Genomic DNA, 19814 nt, shown 5'->3' with positions numbered 1-19814 from the left:
CTCCATCCTTTTTTGCAGCAGCTTAAGTGAGAAGGGATTTGAGCACTAGGCAGTGAAGCAAGTGTTCTGTAACCAACTGGGAATGCAATCTCTTTGAACAAATGTGCCTGCACTTCAGTCAGTTTCTGTTATATAAATTGGCATTTCTAATCTACTAGCAGAGAACATTTTAATCATATTTGTGCTATCAAACCTGCTTACAGCTGAAAATCTGTCAAGTTCTTTATGATGCTCCTTTGTTTTAAGCACAGAGACATTTTATTGCAGTCTCCCCAGCTTTATTAATAATGTTATTAATATTCTTTTTGCACAGAGCAGCAATGGAAAAGTGCCTGCTACTCATGGGTGTTTCGTTATTTAAAATGTAAATAAGAAAGGCTGCAAGAAGTTAACCATCTCAGTAGGAAAAAGGGAACAAACCTTTATTTTCTGATAGATATGAGCTTATCACAGATTTCATTATTAGTGCATATGAAATACTTTTTAGTCCTGTATCTGTAACATCAACAACAGGAAAATGCTCCTATGCAGAATTTTTCATCTGTCCTGTTTCTTGAAACAAGAAATCTGTATGAAAAGTTTTCTGAGTAGTCTGTAAATTGATTTTATTTTCCCAGAGTTATGAAAAACTTTCCTGGATCCATCCCGTACTGCTGTGACTCAGTCCTCTGTTGCGGTTCACTGATGGACCATGACTGCGCTGACTGGGTAGGAAAAAGAAAAGGCAAAGGTAAGTGAATTTCATCTATCACCCTTGTGCACTTGGGGAGTTCCTGCATGTGAAGCGGTCTGTGACAGATATAAAGGAGGGACATGAGCTTTGTTTTGGGCCTGTGCATCTCAGAGGTTTTGTGCTGTCTCTGGATATGTCCGTGTCAGACTGATCTGAGGATCTGCATTGGCAGGGTTTTGGCAGCTTTCATATCGCTATTGCAAATAAGCAGTTGATGCAAATATCAAGTTGATAATTGGTTTCCATTTTACAGGAGGTATTTCTCTACAGATTAATAACTGAGTGGCATTGCTCACAACATTTTTCCAGCACCTACTCCTTATTGTCCTCTGAAGCACACTCCTCCCCCAGTAGTCCATGTTTTTTTCAGGTACTCAGAAACAACAGTAAAAAGTGTTAAAAGAGCAGGTCATAAGGTGCTTAGGTCACCCTTCCCTGCTGGAAAGTTTAGGGCATTAGGTACTGGTATGCCACACACAGCAAGACAGCAGCTGCTTTAGTGGAGTTCTGGTGTGGTTATCATTGGTGCCTGCTCGAAGGCAGGCATGGACTGGGTGGTGGGAGGCTGTGCACAGCCCAAACCTGGGAGACGCTAGTGTTGCACAGCAGTGAGGAGCTTGGTTTAGCAAGTATGTTGCAGCTGCTTGAGGGGTGAAAATGGCATCAGTCCTATTGCCTGCTCTTTTATGGGACGTTCATCATGTCTGAACAATGGAAATTAAAAAAGGGAGATTATAGGCATAGTTTCTCCAGATTTCAGCTGTGAGCTATTTCTTATGCTATTAATATTGTATGGGTCATGAAGTCTTCTAGGGTCCGGGTACGCAGTTAAGACCCCAGGCCCTCAACCTGAATGGTGTTAAGAAGTGTTTGAATCAACAAGGATTTTACTCTCTGCTTACTTCTCAGGCGTGCAATAGCCAGAAGAGATGCTGTGCTGTGTGTTTCATAAGTGACTGAAAGATCAGTCCAACCCAGAAAGCCAGGGGGACTTTTAAAACTCCACAGTGTGACTAGAGAAGTAATCTTTTATATTCTATTGAATTTCAGTTTGAACAATCACAGTCTTGGGTAATACCTTTGTGTGGAATAACGTTGTGTCTTGCTGTTTAGTGTATGGGGCTAGAGAAAAATAATACAATTGTTCATGTGGTGGATTTTAATACTGCAAACACAGCTGTAATTGACTAAGAGCTGTTCTACAACAGGCAAGTACAGCAAGAGTGCTTGTTGTATGATTTTACATTTGCCTCTCAAAAGCTCAGCATCTTCATCTGTAAAACAGTATGCAAAAAACGATTGCCCCATACTCTCATGACCCCCATCCATATACTGTTTTTCCCCATATGTTATGGAACCCCATGAACACGGCATCATAATAACTTTACATACCTTTGTAGCTTTGGAGACTGCAAGGGATTACTGCAGAAGTGAAGTCATTCTGACCCTCTTATACTTTTCTTCCCTTTCCCTGTTCATAACCACCTGCAAAAACACTGTCCAATTGCCTTGTAAACAACTGACTAATGAAGGAAATTTTTGTTCAAATTTATAATTGACTGATCCTGAATCTTAATCTGAAATGTTTTCTGTTTTGCTTGCTGGTTATAATCAAATTCTACAGTAAACTGATCCTTTATTAAGAAAACCATTTTGTGGGCATTCTGGAGCTTTAGCTAGTTTTGTAGCTTTGAAGTAATGACTACTTTCCTAGTACCACCTTCAAACTTTTTCCTTCTGCAGCCTTTCTTACTCCCTGAATGTCCCATGGAGGTGGCCATGTTCTTCTTTTTAGCATTTATTGATGTTGAGTGTTCAGACTCACGGGGAACTGGGGGACTGGGGAGATAAAAAGGAGAGCAAACTTTTTAAAACTGGAATTATGATGTAAGCATGTACTGAGCACCTTTCTATAACAATGAAATAGCAGGAATCCCAGTTCTGAAGGTTAGGAAAGCCAAAGAGAAAGTTAAATTTTCAAAAACTTCCCAAAGATATTTCACAGTCCCACATAAAGAACTAGATATTGTTGACACATTGCTTACCATATTTAAAGTTTATGTGTCATGTTTCCTATAGGGTATGCTGTTGCTCATCTAATTTATTGTCCAACACATGTAGTTGACTATTAACGAAAGGACAATACTGTATGGATTATTATACAAATGATATATGGAGCCATCTGCTTAAGTGTATGACAGCTGAAAGGTAGGTTAGTATAATATATGTCAATATATGTTAATAACTTGAATTATGCCACTTCAGCAAAAAGATCTAAATGATGCAACTTAAGTGCCTAAGGTTGGGGCCTAAATCTGTATTTAGGCAACTGCTTTTGAGGGCTCTTAGGTGTTCATTATACAGCTCTCACTGTTCACTGAGCTCAGCGAAGTCAGTGATTCCTAAGCTCTCCTGAAAATAAGGTCACTTGAATTTGGTATTTGTCTGCCTAACTTCTGGCTCCAGTTTTAAAACTTTGGCCAGAGGTATTTGAGGGAGTGGGAGTTAAATATCCCTTCTGTCAAGTTGACTGAGATTCATTGTATAATGCACTTCCTTCCAGGAAAGATGTTTAATGCTATTGATTGCAAGGTTGCCTACTTAAAATAGCATAATGTGACAAATGATGGATACCACATAGAGCAAAATTGTAGTGTAATTCAAGACATGAGCATGTATGGCATGTGTATCAGTGTAGAAGCTTCATTTTTCATGAGGGCAAGTTAGAAGGTCATCCATTTCACTTAACAGCATTAAACATTTTTGTTAGTTTGACAACCATTATGGGCTTGATCCTGTTATTCAAGGCAGTCATTAAACTCCCATTGACCTAAAGTGGGTAGGAGTGGGGCCAAGCTTTTGAATATAAAAAGAAGACACTATGAGATAAAAGAATACTGATGGATAATATCAAAGAGTGAAAAAAGCATCGTGGTGGCTGTTAAATATAAACAATAATAATCCTTATAATTATCTGATGATTTCAGATGTTTTGTACTGCAGTGTTATTTCAATAAAACCTTTTTCTGTTAAACTTCTGTAATTCTCCAAGAACTTTATGCAGATTTGTATTAGTGTTTTGTAGCATTTCAGAGATGCAGATATGATGCTCTAGATTTTATAATGTTCCGTTCATTCGTGCCTATGGGGAGTTGTCATAAATCCTGTGAGCATTCAAGCAGGTCATGTGAGTAGAGCAGCTGTGAATGTTGCAGGGAGAAAACCCAGGTCTCCTCTTTGTAGCTCTACACACAAACCACTCTTAAGAACTAGTCTCTCACTTGCATATTCTTCTTTTGGCTCCTGATTTCCTTATTCTTGGCTTCATGGAGTTCCAGCTTCAGCAGAAGCAGTGGAAGCCGTGTTCAGGGGGAAGGGAGAGTATTGTCCTGTGTTTTCTGTAACTCTGTAACTATTAGTAACCTGGGGGGGGGGGGGGGAGGAATATGTACCATTTTGCTACATATATCTTATTTTCACTAAAAATGTCTCTGCTGGTGTTGCTAATATTGTCCATTCTGTATTTGGGAAAATAAAGAAAAATGTCTTCAGAAATGACAGAACTATTACAACAACACTACTGTATTCAGAGACCTTTGCATGAAGTCATTAAGACTAAGTTCGGACAACCAAAACAGGTCTCTACTTCATAATCTTAGCCTGTAACTTCAGAGAAGTCCATGGACGTGGTGAAAACTGAGGAAAATGTCTTTTTAAGAGAAAACGCAGAAAAAGATAACTCATGTTTATTTTATCACACAGTTCATAGCGTAGATGAAAAGCAGGTCATTTGGCAGAGAATTTGGTGCATAATAACGTAGAATGTCTGAGGTCAAATGTTGTAAGCTTATTCCTCTCTAGGTCTTGACAGAATAGGAGACATGATTCAAAAATCTATTTCTTAAACCCATAATTACACAATTAGATGAAGTAGTGAATGCCCTAATTACAGGTTGTATTAAGTCATTTATCCCTATTTACTCAGTAAGAACCACTGGAGATTACCAAATAAGGACTTAATTAGAGCGAATCTTTAAAATACATAATTTATATTTGTTAAAATATAGTCATCTGATAACATTGGGAGGTATTTGTGTGGATGCTCATGCATGTTAACCAGCATAAGGCCATTTAAACTACTTCTTAAAACTGTAGTAGGAAGCCAGGCAGGAAGGAGGCAAATAAAGTTTCCAGGCAGAAGTTTTTTTAATGAAGAAGTCAGTGAAAGAGATGAATTTAGGAGAAAAAGAATATTTCTATCATGGCAATACGTTTTGTGCTTCAGTGAATAAGCTAGAACAAGTCTTTCTGGTGTTTCTTTTTTCAGTCTGTCATGTACCATCCACCTCCTTCCTCTTTTCTCCCTTATCCCCTACAGAATCCTGTAGCTTCCTATGAACCTTTTGGATATTGGCTGAATATGCTTAGGAATATGAACAAAGAGAGGGATGGGACTTGCTTGATGCGTGAACATGCCTCCACTCTCTGGCTGATGATGGGTCAGATCCACCCACCCATATTCTTCCTGCTGGCCAAGCTGTGCTTGAGGAGGATACAGGCACAGGGTTATACAGATGAGCCATTTGTTGTTCAGGCCCAGACTGTTACCTTGCTAATGAGTTGTCACTGAGGTGCAGAAGTGCCTCGGATGTTGCAACGTTTCCCATGGCTTTCTCCTGAGCACAAGTGTGGAGGAGGTAGAGAACTGTTGAGGTGGCTTCCTGCCACTCACAAATGTTTTTCACAGAAGGAATCCTGCAGGGCCATTTAAGCAAAGCTAACACTAACCTGCACAGCCAGAGCAGCACGAGACTTTTGCAGGACGCGGAGAATCAGGTTCATTGCCTTCAAACCAATTTTCACATTGTGATAATTTTAGATAAGGGTTTCTCTCTCTCCCCCAAATATCATTAGACACTCGTGGTTTTGGGGATCCAAAACATGCGAATTTTAAAAATCATATAACTCAAAAATGTCATAGCTTTGTGTATTTCAAACTTTCCCTAAAAAAAAAAGATTCTTGGTGAAATTTTCCTATGAAAATAGGAAGTGAATGTTAAATCAAACCTGACATCCCTTGAAACAACCTTGATTTTAAACTCAGAATAAGTTTATAAAGAAGTTCACTACAGTTTGAGCTCAGTTACAGTTTTAATTCAAAATGAGATGGACTGAATAGATTATCCTTAGTTTTACAGGTTGCTAAATGAAATGCAGAAGCTCAGGGAAAGTTTACTTTGGTTTTACACTGATTCAAGCTCAAAAAGCAAAAACACAGTGCAAACTGCAAAAGCACTTGCCATAAATCATAGATATATTCCTAATATCTCCTGCAAATGAAACTGCCAATTTTACAAATCTTATTTGTGAGGGAGAATAATAAAGAACTGATATGTGATGATTTTACATCATTAATTTGAAAAGACCAGCCTTTAGTAATGTAACCTGATATAAAAAGAAAATGAAAATGAAAAGGGAATTTTGACATTAGAAAGCAGCAAAATCTGAAAATACAGTTTCATGTGAATAAGTAATTTCAAGTTATTCAAATATGGTACTTCAAGGATTTTTTTTGCCCCATCCTCATTTGTAAGAATTTTAAGCTTTTTACCTGTCTCAGAAAAGAGTCCAGAAATTTCATATATCTGATCTTGTGTAGGCTTTTAATTAAAGCTTTGATTGGCTTTAGTTTCATAAAATCTCACGCTGCAGAGAAGTTGTTTTTACATTTCCAAACATAGAACAAGGGGACAAGGTCAGTGTTGTTGCCTGAAACACTACAAGCAGATGAGAGGATTATTCCTCCCCTTGTTCATCCACCAGAAAGCACTCAGTTTATATTTAGAAAGCTTATTTATCACATATTTGTCTGTATTTCTCAACATTGTTCTCTCTGTGATTTTTTCCTTGATATGGACATTTTACTGTAAGTCTAAGATTATCTTTTACACTTTCACAATTTCAGTAAATGGTTTGTAGCTAATTCTCATCTAGTAAGACTTGCATTTTTTTTTCCTTTTGAGCTTTTGTGAGTCCAAGCCCACCATGTGGACTGTCTGTCACTTAGTATTTCTGGAACTGTTTGTTGTAATAAAGTTTTTACTATAATTTCAGAACCATTTTAAAATGGGAGTCCAGATTACCTCATTATGTAGAACACGAAAAGTTGTTGAGAGGTTATCTTTCTATCTCAGGTACCTTCACTAGGTTTCGATTTGGGATAGAAATCTCTCTGGCAGCTGTAACAGGAATACTAGAAAAGGACTCCATATGTTTTAGTTGTATGCAGCACAATATCATTTGTTCTTTTTGAAAAAATCTAAACACCTCTGAGAATTTAAGAACAGCTGCCACTGACACTTCAATTTTTTATTTGACTAGGTGTCTACTTTCAGTCTTTATGTCATTCTTATTCTTCCATCTTTATTGTTTTCTTTGCTTGGAAACAAGGAAGATAGCTAGCAACTTTTCTTCCAGCCCTAATGGTCAATGACCCACTGCCTGTGAACTGACATAGGGAAAAAATGCTCAGAGAGCTTATGATGCTCCAGAAACTGTGATGGATGACTCTCCAAGCTGCTGTTGTCTTTTTCCTTTTGTTCCTCTTCTTATCTGAACTGCAACTTATTCCTTTCCATTATTTCTTTTTGATTTGTGAAGAAAAAAGAAGGGAACATTCAAAAAAAGACTGCAATAGAGTTTAAGGAGCACCAAGCTGAGTTGATGAGAGATATTGATTAGCAATGGGTTTAAAGCAAACCAGATGTGGGTTTCTTACAGCTCCCAAAGAGAACACACTTTTTGAGGTTTTGATCAGTGATTCCCAGTCATTAAAACTAACTACAGTGAAAGCTATAGCTTATTGGATGTCTAGTTGGAAAGCATGGTCTTTAGGAGAAAAATTAATAGAAATGGGAAAGTAAATCAGCTGGAAGGATCAGAAATTTGTAAAGCTGTTAGTTGTTTCAAAACTTACTGTGCAACATACGGGTAGGCTTGCACACTCTCTGGGCTATGTTTGGGGAAAAGTGACTGGGAAGGGCGGGACTGGGCTGGACTGGGCTGGGCCATCCATTACAGCCAACAGCCAGAAGAGGAGGCTTCCCTTTTGGCAAGGATCACTATTGTTCAGGACCAGATGCCTAAATGATGGAGTGCTTTCTGATATTTATTCATTCTGCACTGCCGCTGCATGTAAGTTGACATTTAAAATGCATTATCACAGTGCTATTTGATGTACTGTATTACGCAGCCTATCAGTTTTGAAATGGAGCTTAGCCTGTCAGCAAAATCCTCCTCGCTGAACTCAAATAAACTTAGTCAACCTTGGATCAAGGTGGCTTTGGGAAACTGCCTAGTTTCAATGCCCCTGTCAAGATTTCTTGTATTTATTGAACCTTTCACACTTGGGTTTTATAGGATCTATTCTCCATATGTGTGCATATGGACAATACCCTTTGTGTCAACAGGACTAAAGTATTCATACAAAGGAAAATAACTTTAATTCTCATGTTTACCCAATGCTTCCACTTATCTTGCTCTTCCTTTATGTCTTTTTCTCTTCCTCTGTGCTTAATGACTTATTTTCAGCATTTTGCAGCACACAGTGTCGAGTGACTGGCTCCTTGTACAATCAATTATTTCATTATATAAAATCCCATCACCATTTTCAACTTCACACCTCAGTAAGTGTTAAAAAAGAACCAGTTTTTCAGACTTTAGACTTCAGACTTTTTTTTTAGACTTTTCAGATTTGGCTAAGTTGTGACTACAGCAGATGTGGTCTTCAGGGAGAATATATATATATATTGTGACTGAAAGGTGTGGTTAGCTAGTGGTTTGGATAATTGAGATGATTCTGTGTACATTTATAAGATGCTCACAGCGATCTTTCTTTCATGATTTCTCCTGTATTTTTCCCATTACTTTAGATGCATACATCACTAGTCTTTCATCAAGCAAAATGACAGCTTCAGATCCTTCTGAGTCTTCACTGAATGAGAGGTTGTTGTTCTTGTTAGTCTGTGGGGGGGTTCCATTCTTTTCTCAAATGTGCAAGCAGCATTTGCCACTGTCATCTTCCCCACCACTGCAATGAACTTTGTTTTTCCCTTACTCTGAGGTATAGTTTTCTTAAGGGGAGAGTGGCATAATGTGCAATATAAGGCTTCACACTTTGAGATTTCAGATCATTAAAGCCAATTCTCTTGTTTCTCTTCTGAAGTCACTTTTCCAGCATTGATAGCCTTTCCTTTTTTCACAATATCCATGTCATCAGACATCTCTTGTAGTGTTTTCATGTTTGTTTTACAGTCCAGTTTCACTGATGCCACTTCTTGGGGAAATAGCCCTTACCTCTTTAGAGGTTGTTTCATTAATATCAAGTAACTTTCATCGTTGTGTACTGTAATGAACTGTGATTTTCCTGCTAAAAGAACTGAAATGCTGAGGGACTTGACATAAATCACATGCATTATTTAAAATATGCTGAAGTTGAATAAGTGTCTCCTACTCTCTCTTGCTAGACAGTCTTCGGTTCCTATTTTCTCACAAGAAGATATGTTTTCAATACAGAAGAAATCCTCTTTAAGGTTAGATGGGTAGCTGTTTATTTAGAGAAATGAGAAAAAGTAAAAAGTCCTTTTACAAAAGCCTTTAATTTTTCTTGGATGCCTCTTCAAATGCTCAAAGCACACATGCAAAGAAATAACTATATATTTCTTGCAGTCCCTCAGGAAGTGAACAACAATTTTTACATTGCTGGCCTGCTTAAAAGTGCTTGTGAAGGCTGAGGTGAGAATTCACTCATGAGTTTAGCCTTTTAAGCCTTACTTTTATAATACCAAGCCTGAAACTGGACGACACTGTTCCAGAGACAGTACTTCTGTCCGAGGCATAACAGACCATGTGGTCAACCCTGCAGCAGTCATTTGGTGAAGGAAACTTGATAAGGCTTGCAGAATCTTTCAAATTGCAGAGGTGAGGCATAGAGGGAATGGTTTCCATTTGTATGAGTATTGTCATGTCTGAGCAAAATATTTTGTCTTGTTGAATTCTCATCTACAATATAGATCTGAGGACACTAAGCTGAGTTAGTAAAAATATATTCACCTTAATGACACAGATAAGAATAGTGAGTTTATCTTTACTAAACAACTGGAAAAACCCTTTGCAATAGAACAAACTTTTAGTGATTTTACCGGACAAGTCTCAAATCTGTTATGATTGAAATATACTGATGTTTCTTCCTATGTTTCCGTGAAAGTCCAGTCACACACTTTATCCCATTTCTTTCAAACTTGATATAAGCATGGACTTTTAGTGAAAATTAGGTTTATAGACTCAGTTATTGCTACTCTGGAGAAGAAACAGATGAAAATGACTGTGGCCCTGTGTCTCTCTTGCCAATAGCAAAATATTCATTGGCTTTAGTGAGATCACATCGATATCCTAGTATTTTTGTTTTCCTTGTTATGTTTTCTAGTTGCTAAAAAATGATCATCCTTTCTTTGTTTTGTCAAGTTCTCTTCTACTCTCTAGTAACTCTCTTACATTTGCATTCAGTCCTAAATACTTTTTTTGACTTTACAGTCTTTCAGACTCCCATAATCCACATAAGTCAAGCTAAAACCCTATCATTGTTTGTTCATCTTATGGATTGTTTGTCTTGTCTTTGTATCATCTCTTCCACTCTTTATCACTATAGTTGAATACACATGACTGATTCTAGAGCAACAGTGACTCATTTTACTGGTAGCTCTGGGAACGGGGCTAATGAGCACCTCTGGTAGGTGAAATCATTTAAAAATAAATGGCTGCAGATCATAGATTTTTATGAATCTCAGATTTTGTGGGGATTATATGCACACAGTAAATGTAGTCAGTTTGCTTGTGTACTTTATTCCATCACATGTAAATTTAATAAGGCAAAAAATTCAACTTTACTTTATTTATAAGCATTATTTCATCTTTGCATGGTTGAGAGATCAGAGAAATTCTATTAAGACTCATATAATTATGATGAAGATTTTTAAATCATGCTGTACTTTCAAACACTTCATCAGATTGTTTGATATGAGTTTTATTTCCTGCATTTAGGCTAAACAAATATTATCATTGATGTTAGATAATATTACAAATTCTTATTTGTAACATTAGAAATAATAACCATGAAATTTGATTCCAATGCCTACTGCATTCGAGTCACATAATTATAGCTTTGCTGTATGAACTGGTTTGGTTTCTACTTTAGGAATTTTCAATTTTCATAAAAATCCAGGATTATTAATGATGACTATTAAAATACAATGTCAGTTTTTTAGTATGAATGAAAATATAATCCTCAAAAAATATTTAAAGGATGGCGAGTGCAACTGAATAGGCAAGAGGCTTGGCTCTCCTCTAAAAGACATCACGAGTCGTTAGTCCGATAATTTTTGCTGAGGAAACTTGTGGGACATAACCATGTTTAGTCTTCCAAAAATGTATGTATTATAGTCGTATTTATACATATATGAAATATCACCAAGGACTTGGTTAGTAGTATGAGCTTTTTGTAACCTGAAGAGAGGGATTAATCTCACCTAGTTTTAGCCACTGGGAGTTATCTAACTTATATCAAGTTATATCACTAGATATCAAGTGTGAACTACTCACTCTAGACTCACTTTGTAGGGCAATTCATTTTACTTATCCTTGAGGCTTACAATAAGATGAAATGACCTTTGGAAGTTCTTAATTCTTGTGAATACAAATGGAGCCTGTTTGATTGAACACCATAATCTTACTTCAGGTACTAGATACTTCAGGCAGATGAATCTTACTTCAGGTATCTCAACACCAGAAGATACCAACAGCTTCCAGTCCTCAAAGCTACATTTTACTTGAACACAAATACATGAACTAAAAAAGTATAATTCTTTAAATGGGGGGAAAAAACAGATCTTCTGAGTGAGATGGATAAAATATATGCTGGAAAACAGCTGCATATCTGGACCCTTTGTTTTTACAAGAAGGATTGTTTCCTCCAGTAATGACAATTCAGCAATTTCCAGTGCTTCCAAACAGACCTAACTGGCCCCCAGGAGAGACCCTTTTCAGCCCTGCTGAGGCTGGGCTGTGGCTCTGTTTGCTGCTGAGGCAGGTCCAGGAGTCTCCCACTCCCCACTTGAGCTGTAGGCACCCTACGACACCCCTACATGCCTCACCCTTCACCACAGACAGGTCTCCAGGCTGAAGACACACAGATGCTTGCAGGGAATGTACAGTGTCCTCTCCCATCACCTTTTGCAGTGTGATTTAACCTGACCCAGTGTGCAGTAGTTGGAGGAATCGGAGACAGCCTTCCTCTCTCACCCAGCTACAGCCTTTTCAGCACAATGCACAATCTACAGGCATACATACAGTAAACTGTGGAACAAACTAAGTCCTTTTAGCATCTGTCTTACCACAGATCGGCCTCCAAGAGTTTCAGCCAAGAGATTCTTGGGGAATTTTCCATCTCCATCTTTCCATTTCTGTCTTTCCACATGGCACAATCATCTCGATCATTATGGCTAACGGAGATAGCCATGAACAAGGTTTGGTAATCACGTCGGAAACGGAAGCAAGATCTGCAGAGACTGGAACTACTGCTATTTGTCGCCTTTACTTTCCGAGGATGTGTGTGGGAAAGAAACAGGGTGTACATCAGAGCTTTGGGGGTCTTCAGAAGCAAAGTACTTACTGGAAACATTACTTGAAAAGTTTGGTGTGTGCAGGCTGAAATAACTAAAGAGGTTTTTTTTTATGAACGCTGACAAAAGGAAAGCAAACTAGGTTGACAATGGTATTCTGTGAAGGCAAAGTCTCATATGGCAAAGAAAGGATTAATCTAGCCAAAAGGCAGGGAACAACTGGAGAGGAGCAAAGCTACAGAAGTTGCAGTGACTGGTATGAGTGCAGAGAGGGGGACACCACGCTGGAAAGCATAGCCAGAAAGAGAGGTGTTTTGTGGTATTGCTGTGCCTTGGCCTGCGTGATACTGACAGGGTACTCCCGAGGTGAGGGGAAACCAACAGAGCAGTAGCCTGGAAGCATTCCTGAACTACTTGGTATCACAGGTGACTGTTGTCTGAGGGCATGCTCCAAAACAAGGCTAAGACGAGAATGCATGTGGAGGAGGTTACTTGTTTATCCCTGCATTCTCTGTAACACAAACTGTTGTAATTCCCTGAGTACTTCCAGTATTTCTATTTCCCAGAAGAGAATTGACAGAGAGGAAAAGGAAATGTGAAAATAGGAAAAAGTGTTTAAGGCATAAATTTAAGAAGAGAGAACTGACTCCATCAGATATGCTAGGCTGAGCTCAGCAGATCATAAAAAGGACTTGGACTGCGGTAATTTGAAATGGCACCTGTATTTCCAGCCCTCCACCTGCTTTTCTACTCTTTGTCAAAGAGATTCAGCTAACAGTTACCACATTTTTTTAAGCCAGTAGCCTATATGGTTAAAACATGGTGGCTCTGGGTGCTATGATTGCTTTAGAGAAATCTCCCTTGGCAATTGTGAGACAGAGAATGCTGGCAAATGGCAGGGTCATCTGGTGAGGGCCAGAGACTCAGGGATGCCCTAAATCTGTCCCAATACCCAGTCATTTTTTGAATCTGACTGTGTTTTGAGTTCAGCTGAGTACATCCTGCAAAGTCAGTCATTTCCTTCATTGGTTGTTACACTAAGGGGCTATGCTGAAAATGTGATGAATACTGACATGTGGAATAGGCAAACCATATGGGTTGAGGTCATCATCTACCCACAAATCTCATTTACTCAGCTAACATAGATATCTAATGTTAATGAATCTAACGTAGTCATCCTAGGCTCCTTTATAATCAATGGAGAGAGAAAGGTACCAAAGTGTGAGTCATCTTGTCCTAAGGCAAATGCTTACATTTTTGCTTCTGCCTATGCCTAGAACAGCTCTGGTGTAAGTACCAAAGTGCTTAACTCCTGCCTCTATTTCTAGGGGGTTCAGACTGCATTATCAGGAGGAGATGAATTACTTTCTGAAGTGCCTTATACATCTCTTCTGTAGCAAACACAATGGTGAGGAAAACGAGCTTTTCTCCCCCACTTGGGTTGGTGCCTTGCCTTTTTAAGCAGTGGTATTGCTTAAAGAGATGGACCATAGCACTGTCTTCTTTCTTTGCTGTTTGAAAAGGAAAACAGTGAGCAGTCTTAGCTCTTTGACAAAACAGCTGCTCTTGCCTGCCATACAAAATCTCCTTCTTCAAGTGGAACAGTTTTCTCTCCCCATTCTCTTCCACTGTACAACCCTCCTAAGCACTTAACAGTATGTTCAGTGTTCATTTGCAGGGTTAGATTCCTAAAAGATCTGTATTGTAGCTTCTTGTTCAGCTTTGTGTCTTTTACTGCATCTAAAATCATGTATTTGTCTCCATTGCATCTTGCTTTACCTGTATCAAGTCTCTGCTTGTTTGGCTCTTTCTTCAGGTATTCAAAATGGAATAGGCATAGGTGCTGCTTTACTGATAATGCCAATAAAATTAAGACTATGAATTTTGCCTGACCATCCTTCAATTTGTTTATTCTTTGAAGTCACAGGGATCATGAAATAGTAAATGGATTTCTCAATATTTTACATTCACACAGTGACAAACACTTTGGCTTTGTTTTATCTCCAACAAACAAGACAACAGGTCTGTCATTATCTTTCCATACATAGCTCTTTTACTTGTTCATCACACAAAATATAATCCTGTTTAACACTTGAATGACTTTTGCATCAAATCCTGTACTTCATCTGTATGCAAGTATAGGAACCTCACCCCACCAAGGGAAATAGTAATCGAGGAACAGCTTATGGAGCTTCTTTTATCTTCCTTTATTACTTTTTTTCTTGTGGAAGGCTAGATTTCTCCTCTTGGTTTTAGACACCATATGCTCAAAAAGAAGATCCAAATGTTTCAGCATAAGACAACAGACCTTCAGTGCAAACTGTGACATCGAAGTTCATCTTGGAAAACTTAAATTCATGACTGTAGCAAGAGTAGCAATTATGTAGAGAGTAGCATCGCAACTGGCACTGTTGGCTTGCAGAAATCCTCACTGCACACAAAAAAACGGTGCAGCTATGCCAGGTGAATTGTTTTTTTAAGTTTTCCAGGTGGCTTGGTGTCTTCTTCAAACACAAAGGATGATTTTCATAGACAGAAAGAGGTATTTTGCTGTGAAGTGCATTCAGATTTCAATGTGGCAATGGTACATTTACCTGGAGCAAATATGTGAAAATGTCATCCGGGACCAAATTTGACAATTACTTTCCAAGCAGAACAAAATGCACTTTCTTCATGTAAACTTTCTCAAGGCCATGTATGATAGTTTCTTAAAACTTTACAATGAGAGTTAAACAAACAACTACATGCAATGGAAAACAGTTCTAAGAGCACAGTAAAAACTTCATATCTGAAGTGGAAAATACTTTTTCCTCTTCTAATAGTTTTCCAATAGCAAATGTAAGAATTGTTAAATAAATATTGTGACAATTTATGCTAATCAATAAAAATTAGTGAGCAAACTCTTTTTTTTATTTATACAGCTCCCAGTTGGTCACATGCCCAGAAATGTGCCTAGAAATATGGAGAATAACATTAAATTCAGAATTTCCACAATTCTAAATGTGTATTTCTCCTCCATTTTTTTTTCCACTGAAGAAACTGAAACCTGCAAAAGATGATGTGGGAGAGTCATTAAATACAAATATTAGCTCTACTGGAAATTATGAGGTTATTTCATTCTAACCAAGGTAGTTAATTAGAAGCATAGTCAGATCTTACATGGGTTCACTCACCTTCTCTAGAGATATATGTGTTATTCCACTGGCCCCAGAGAGAGATTAGTGTGACTTTGAGGTCTCAGTTGCATTTTACTATTATAGGCTATTCCTATTAGCAGTAACCATGAACAGATTTATCTAATATCCATACTGCAGTCTTGCAATGATATCCTCCAGCATGCCAAAGCATTCTTTCCAAAGTCTGTGCTCCCTAACACACTAAATGAGTTAACAAGTAACTGGGCTGACCATCAGAGGCAATGCACAGCATGTCTATTGAGCACCTGAGATCAACCGTGTAGATGGGAAGTGAGCTTGGGATGTCCCAGAGCCTGCTGTTTTGCTGAGGTGTAGAAGTAGCCAATACTTTATATAATTCCCCCCATTACATTTACATTTATTTCTCACTTATGCTATATTTAAATTCAATGTGTATTGATGCTGGTTTTCAGCTGTATGAATTTCACCTCTGTAAGTGTGTGTTACAGCATTTGCAGTGATGGAAAGGGCTAAATTTAACTGTGCATTAGAGAGTCAAACTATTTTGCCCGCAGCAGTCTGACTTAATTTGGTTATCAGTTGCAAGATAAATAAGATATCTGGTATGCCAGCATTTCTAGATTTCCACATTTTTGAGACTGTATGCTGTTCTCAAGCTCTGAAGAGTAAGGGCCTGGCTGCTCACCATGGTATCATTTATTGCTGCTGTAAACACTGCTTTCCCATATGATAGCTTTATATGCAGTGCATTGGACTTGATATTTTCAAAGCATGTTGTCATTTCTCCTTTCTTATTTTCTTCATTTTTCTCAAAACTGAGGCACATAATATATCTGGAATGTGTCCTAACATCAGTGCAAAGGATTGTCTGACAGAAGTCTTACAAACAGTGTTCGGTTGTGTAAATTGCTATTTTTTTCTATTATTTGGCTTATTTGACTGAAGGCGGTAGCCACTATTAAGTATTCAATACTCATGGTAAATATATCCATAATTCAATATTATTCCATCTACTCAAAACTACTGTATATATTTGTAGTATCTCATATTCTCCTCCTGTCTCTTCCCTGGAAGAGCAGGTTTCCTCTTAATCCCTGGAGACCGCCTGGTATTAAGAAACCATTAGTGGTGAATAACAACTTTATTAAGCCTACTAACTTATGAACGGTGTTGCATATATCCTTAATGGTGCCCATTATATTAATCATCCACCCACACAGAAATTTCTCTTCTATATACCAACCATATAATTCTGAAAAATCCCAAAGGCATTTATAGGACAGGCAGCCCAGCTCCCTCGTGGGGCGCTGGGACAGGCCGTGTCTGCCAGGCTCTGCCGCGCCTCGCCGGGATGCCCTGCGGCTCCCAGCCCCGGACCGTGTGGTATCGCTGTGTGCTGCGGCAGAATGTGTCATCACTCCCAGGAACCTCAAATTGCAGAGTATTCTTCAGATCTTAGGGTGTTACGAGGGGATGTTCCTTCAAACACAGATTACAGAAACACGTTACTGAGGTTACAAGACTTTAGTCTTGAGTTAAAGGGAACATTTTCAGAGTAAGGCATATTGAAATGAGTTTTCAGATGGTGAGCATCATGGAAAAGGGACCTTCTACATGATTTGACATTTCCTGTGCTCTGTAAGTAAGCTTCTATTATTTCTGTACTTCCATTGTGAACCCTTTTTCATTCATAAAATTATCTGTTTCTATATTCCAAGGGAGTAGATGGGTCACATCAGATGCTGAAGCAAATGTACTGACATCTGAATTAGCTGTCAGATCTCGGTAAGAAGATAGCCCAGAGGAACATGACAGCAATTGATTTTAGATACCTCATTTTTTTATACTATCCATGACACCTCACATCTACAGTTTCCCATTTTAAATTTCAAAGAAGTTTAATCTTAGAGAAAGCTTTATTCAAGCCTTGTGCTTTTAACTGAACGAGGTACATTCTTTTCCCTGAAGTTTAGTGCAATACAATTTTGTTTTCATGTATTTCTGCTTTGCCAGTGTATTCCATTAATGCCTTTTCAGAAACACAAACCAGAATATCTCTTATTATACTGTGCACTTTTTATTTAATAAGATCTGTGAATGCCTGTTTTTTTTTAATCAGTCTTTTCTAATATTTTTCAGATCATACCTGTTGCAAAACTCTTCTAAGAGTGATATGTATAACACTGAAATCTTGACAGTTGTCTCTTATATTATATGTCTGTCTATTATTCAGTGACTGGCGCGCTGGTTCAACAAGGTCTGCCTTAGGAAAGAGGTAAATGGAGTGCACTGATACTGAAAAGCTTTGATGCTCTGCACTTTCCAGTGTCACAGACTGTGATAATGTTGTTACTTGGAATATGTATTCATAATTTTATGTTATCTCTGTCAGAACATGAAATGCAACTTTGGTGGAAAAGTGGGGTTTAATTTTTCAAATTATTAGCCACCTTCAGCGAAACTCATCCTTATTGCAGTTCTTGCAGATGCTGATCCTTGAGTACATTTAAAAGTTCGTTGAAGTACAAACAAAAATGAAGCATGGTAATTAAAATCCTCTTCCAGCTACAATATCCCTTTCATATATTTTTCTCTAAATTGATGTTTTATATTCATAATATGTTAAAAATTAAGTGCTGAAAGCATATTCAAAAACATTTTCAAAACACTTTCACTTTTCACCTGTAATTGAGTCATCAATATAGCAACTGGCTATGAAACTAATTTGGCTTATTGCATTACTCATCTTCACGTCTTAATTATTGATTAATACTCTTACTGACAGTAAAAGGTTCCCTTTGCAATGTAATTACTCATCGTAACACTGTGCTATGAATGTCTCCAAAATTATCTATGCCACAAATTTTCTTTATAATTAAAATAATAGGTTTGAGTTTGCAGCTGGACAAGCAGGCAAGTATGTGAAGCCTAATACATTTATATGTATTAAAGGATCATCTGTAATAGACAGGGGAATTGAACATCATGATATGCTTTATTCCTCCAGAAAATGAACTCAATAGTCAAATGAATTAGCTTCATGATTTTTGCCACCTGCTTACCTTTCTCCATCACCTATATATATCTAGCAAAGATCATGTTTTTTTGGTTAAATCCCAGTGTCATTGGGGCATCACAAAATTAATGTATTTCTTTGCAGTATTGCTGGCATTAAGTCAATCCTAAGATGATGAAAATATATTAATGTGTACATGAAGTTCATTACCTAGGTTACATTATTCATTTTACATGCTATTATCATAGGTCATAGAGTGTGACAGTTTGGATAAAGATCTGCTTTTAATCTTGATGAAGATTGTCTCCTATATGTAGAGTTCAAGGAGCTATGATCCCTCCTGAAAAAATATTTTTGAGTGGCTGGTGTTTCCTTCCCTGCAATGGACTCTCAGAAACACCAACCATGGCTGGCAGTCCAGTTTCTTCTCTATCAGTTGGGTAACTATGCACAAAGATCAGATGATTCACACTGTGGTCAGTTTGGCTCTTCTAGAGAAATGAGTCAGTTTAATTTGTCTGTACCAGCTTATTTGATCCATAAGTCCTTCTCTTAATTCACTTCTTGCTGTATTATTTGTATTATACTGACTTAAGCAAGGTACTGTGAAAATAGGGAGTCATGACTAGTCTACACCCCAACAAGCAATCCAAGTTTAACAAGAAGGAGATAGAGCCTGTGGCTAGACCTGAGACAGTTATAAAACTCAAAAGATAGATAGGTTGGGAAGAGCCTAAGATGGACTAGAATAGGAGAAAATATAGCCAGTGATTATAAACAGTACCCATGATTTATGTGCATGGAAACACTGCATCAGGCTTAAATCCTTTTCGTGTGTGCGCGCGCTTTGGTTAGACAATTTTCCTTGTAATACTGGGTGCTATGAATGTTATAGCATCAACTCAAACCAAACAAAACCCCTGTCTTCTGCCTTCAGCAGTGAGCCAATAATGCTTTATAGCTGTCTTGGCCTACATTAGCTAGCCAGGTGAAGAACACCGAATTCTTGGCTATGAGGTTGTTCTGTGCTATTTCTTCTGGCTACAATATATCACAAAGATCCATCTGGAGGAAAGCTAAGAGTTCATATCTGTCTTTGGAGGTAGATATATGGAATTCAATAGAAGGAGCTGCTGAAAATGGCAGATAGTTTTCATGTGTGAAAACGTAGGGTACATGAAAGAGTGGTTATGTTAAAAGAACTCCACTTTGGGTAAGCATATCCCCAGCTC

The sequence above is a fragment of the Apteryx mantelli genome, chromosome 1, assembly GCF_036417845.1.
Source record: "Apteryx mantelli isolate bAptMan1 chromosome 1, bAptMan1.hap1, whole genome shotgun sequence".
In the NCBI taxonomy this organism is placed as follows: domain Eukaryota; kingdom Metazoa; phylum Chordata; class Aves; order Apterygiformes; family Apterygidae; genus Apteryx; species Apteryx mantelli.
This window is presented reverse-complemented; position numbering follows the sequence as displayed.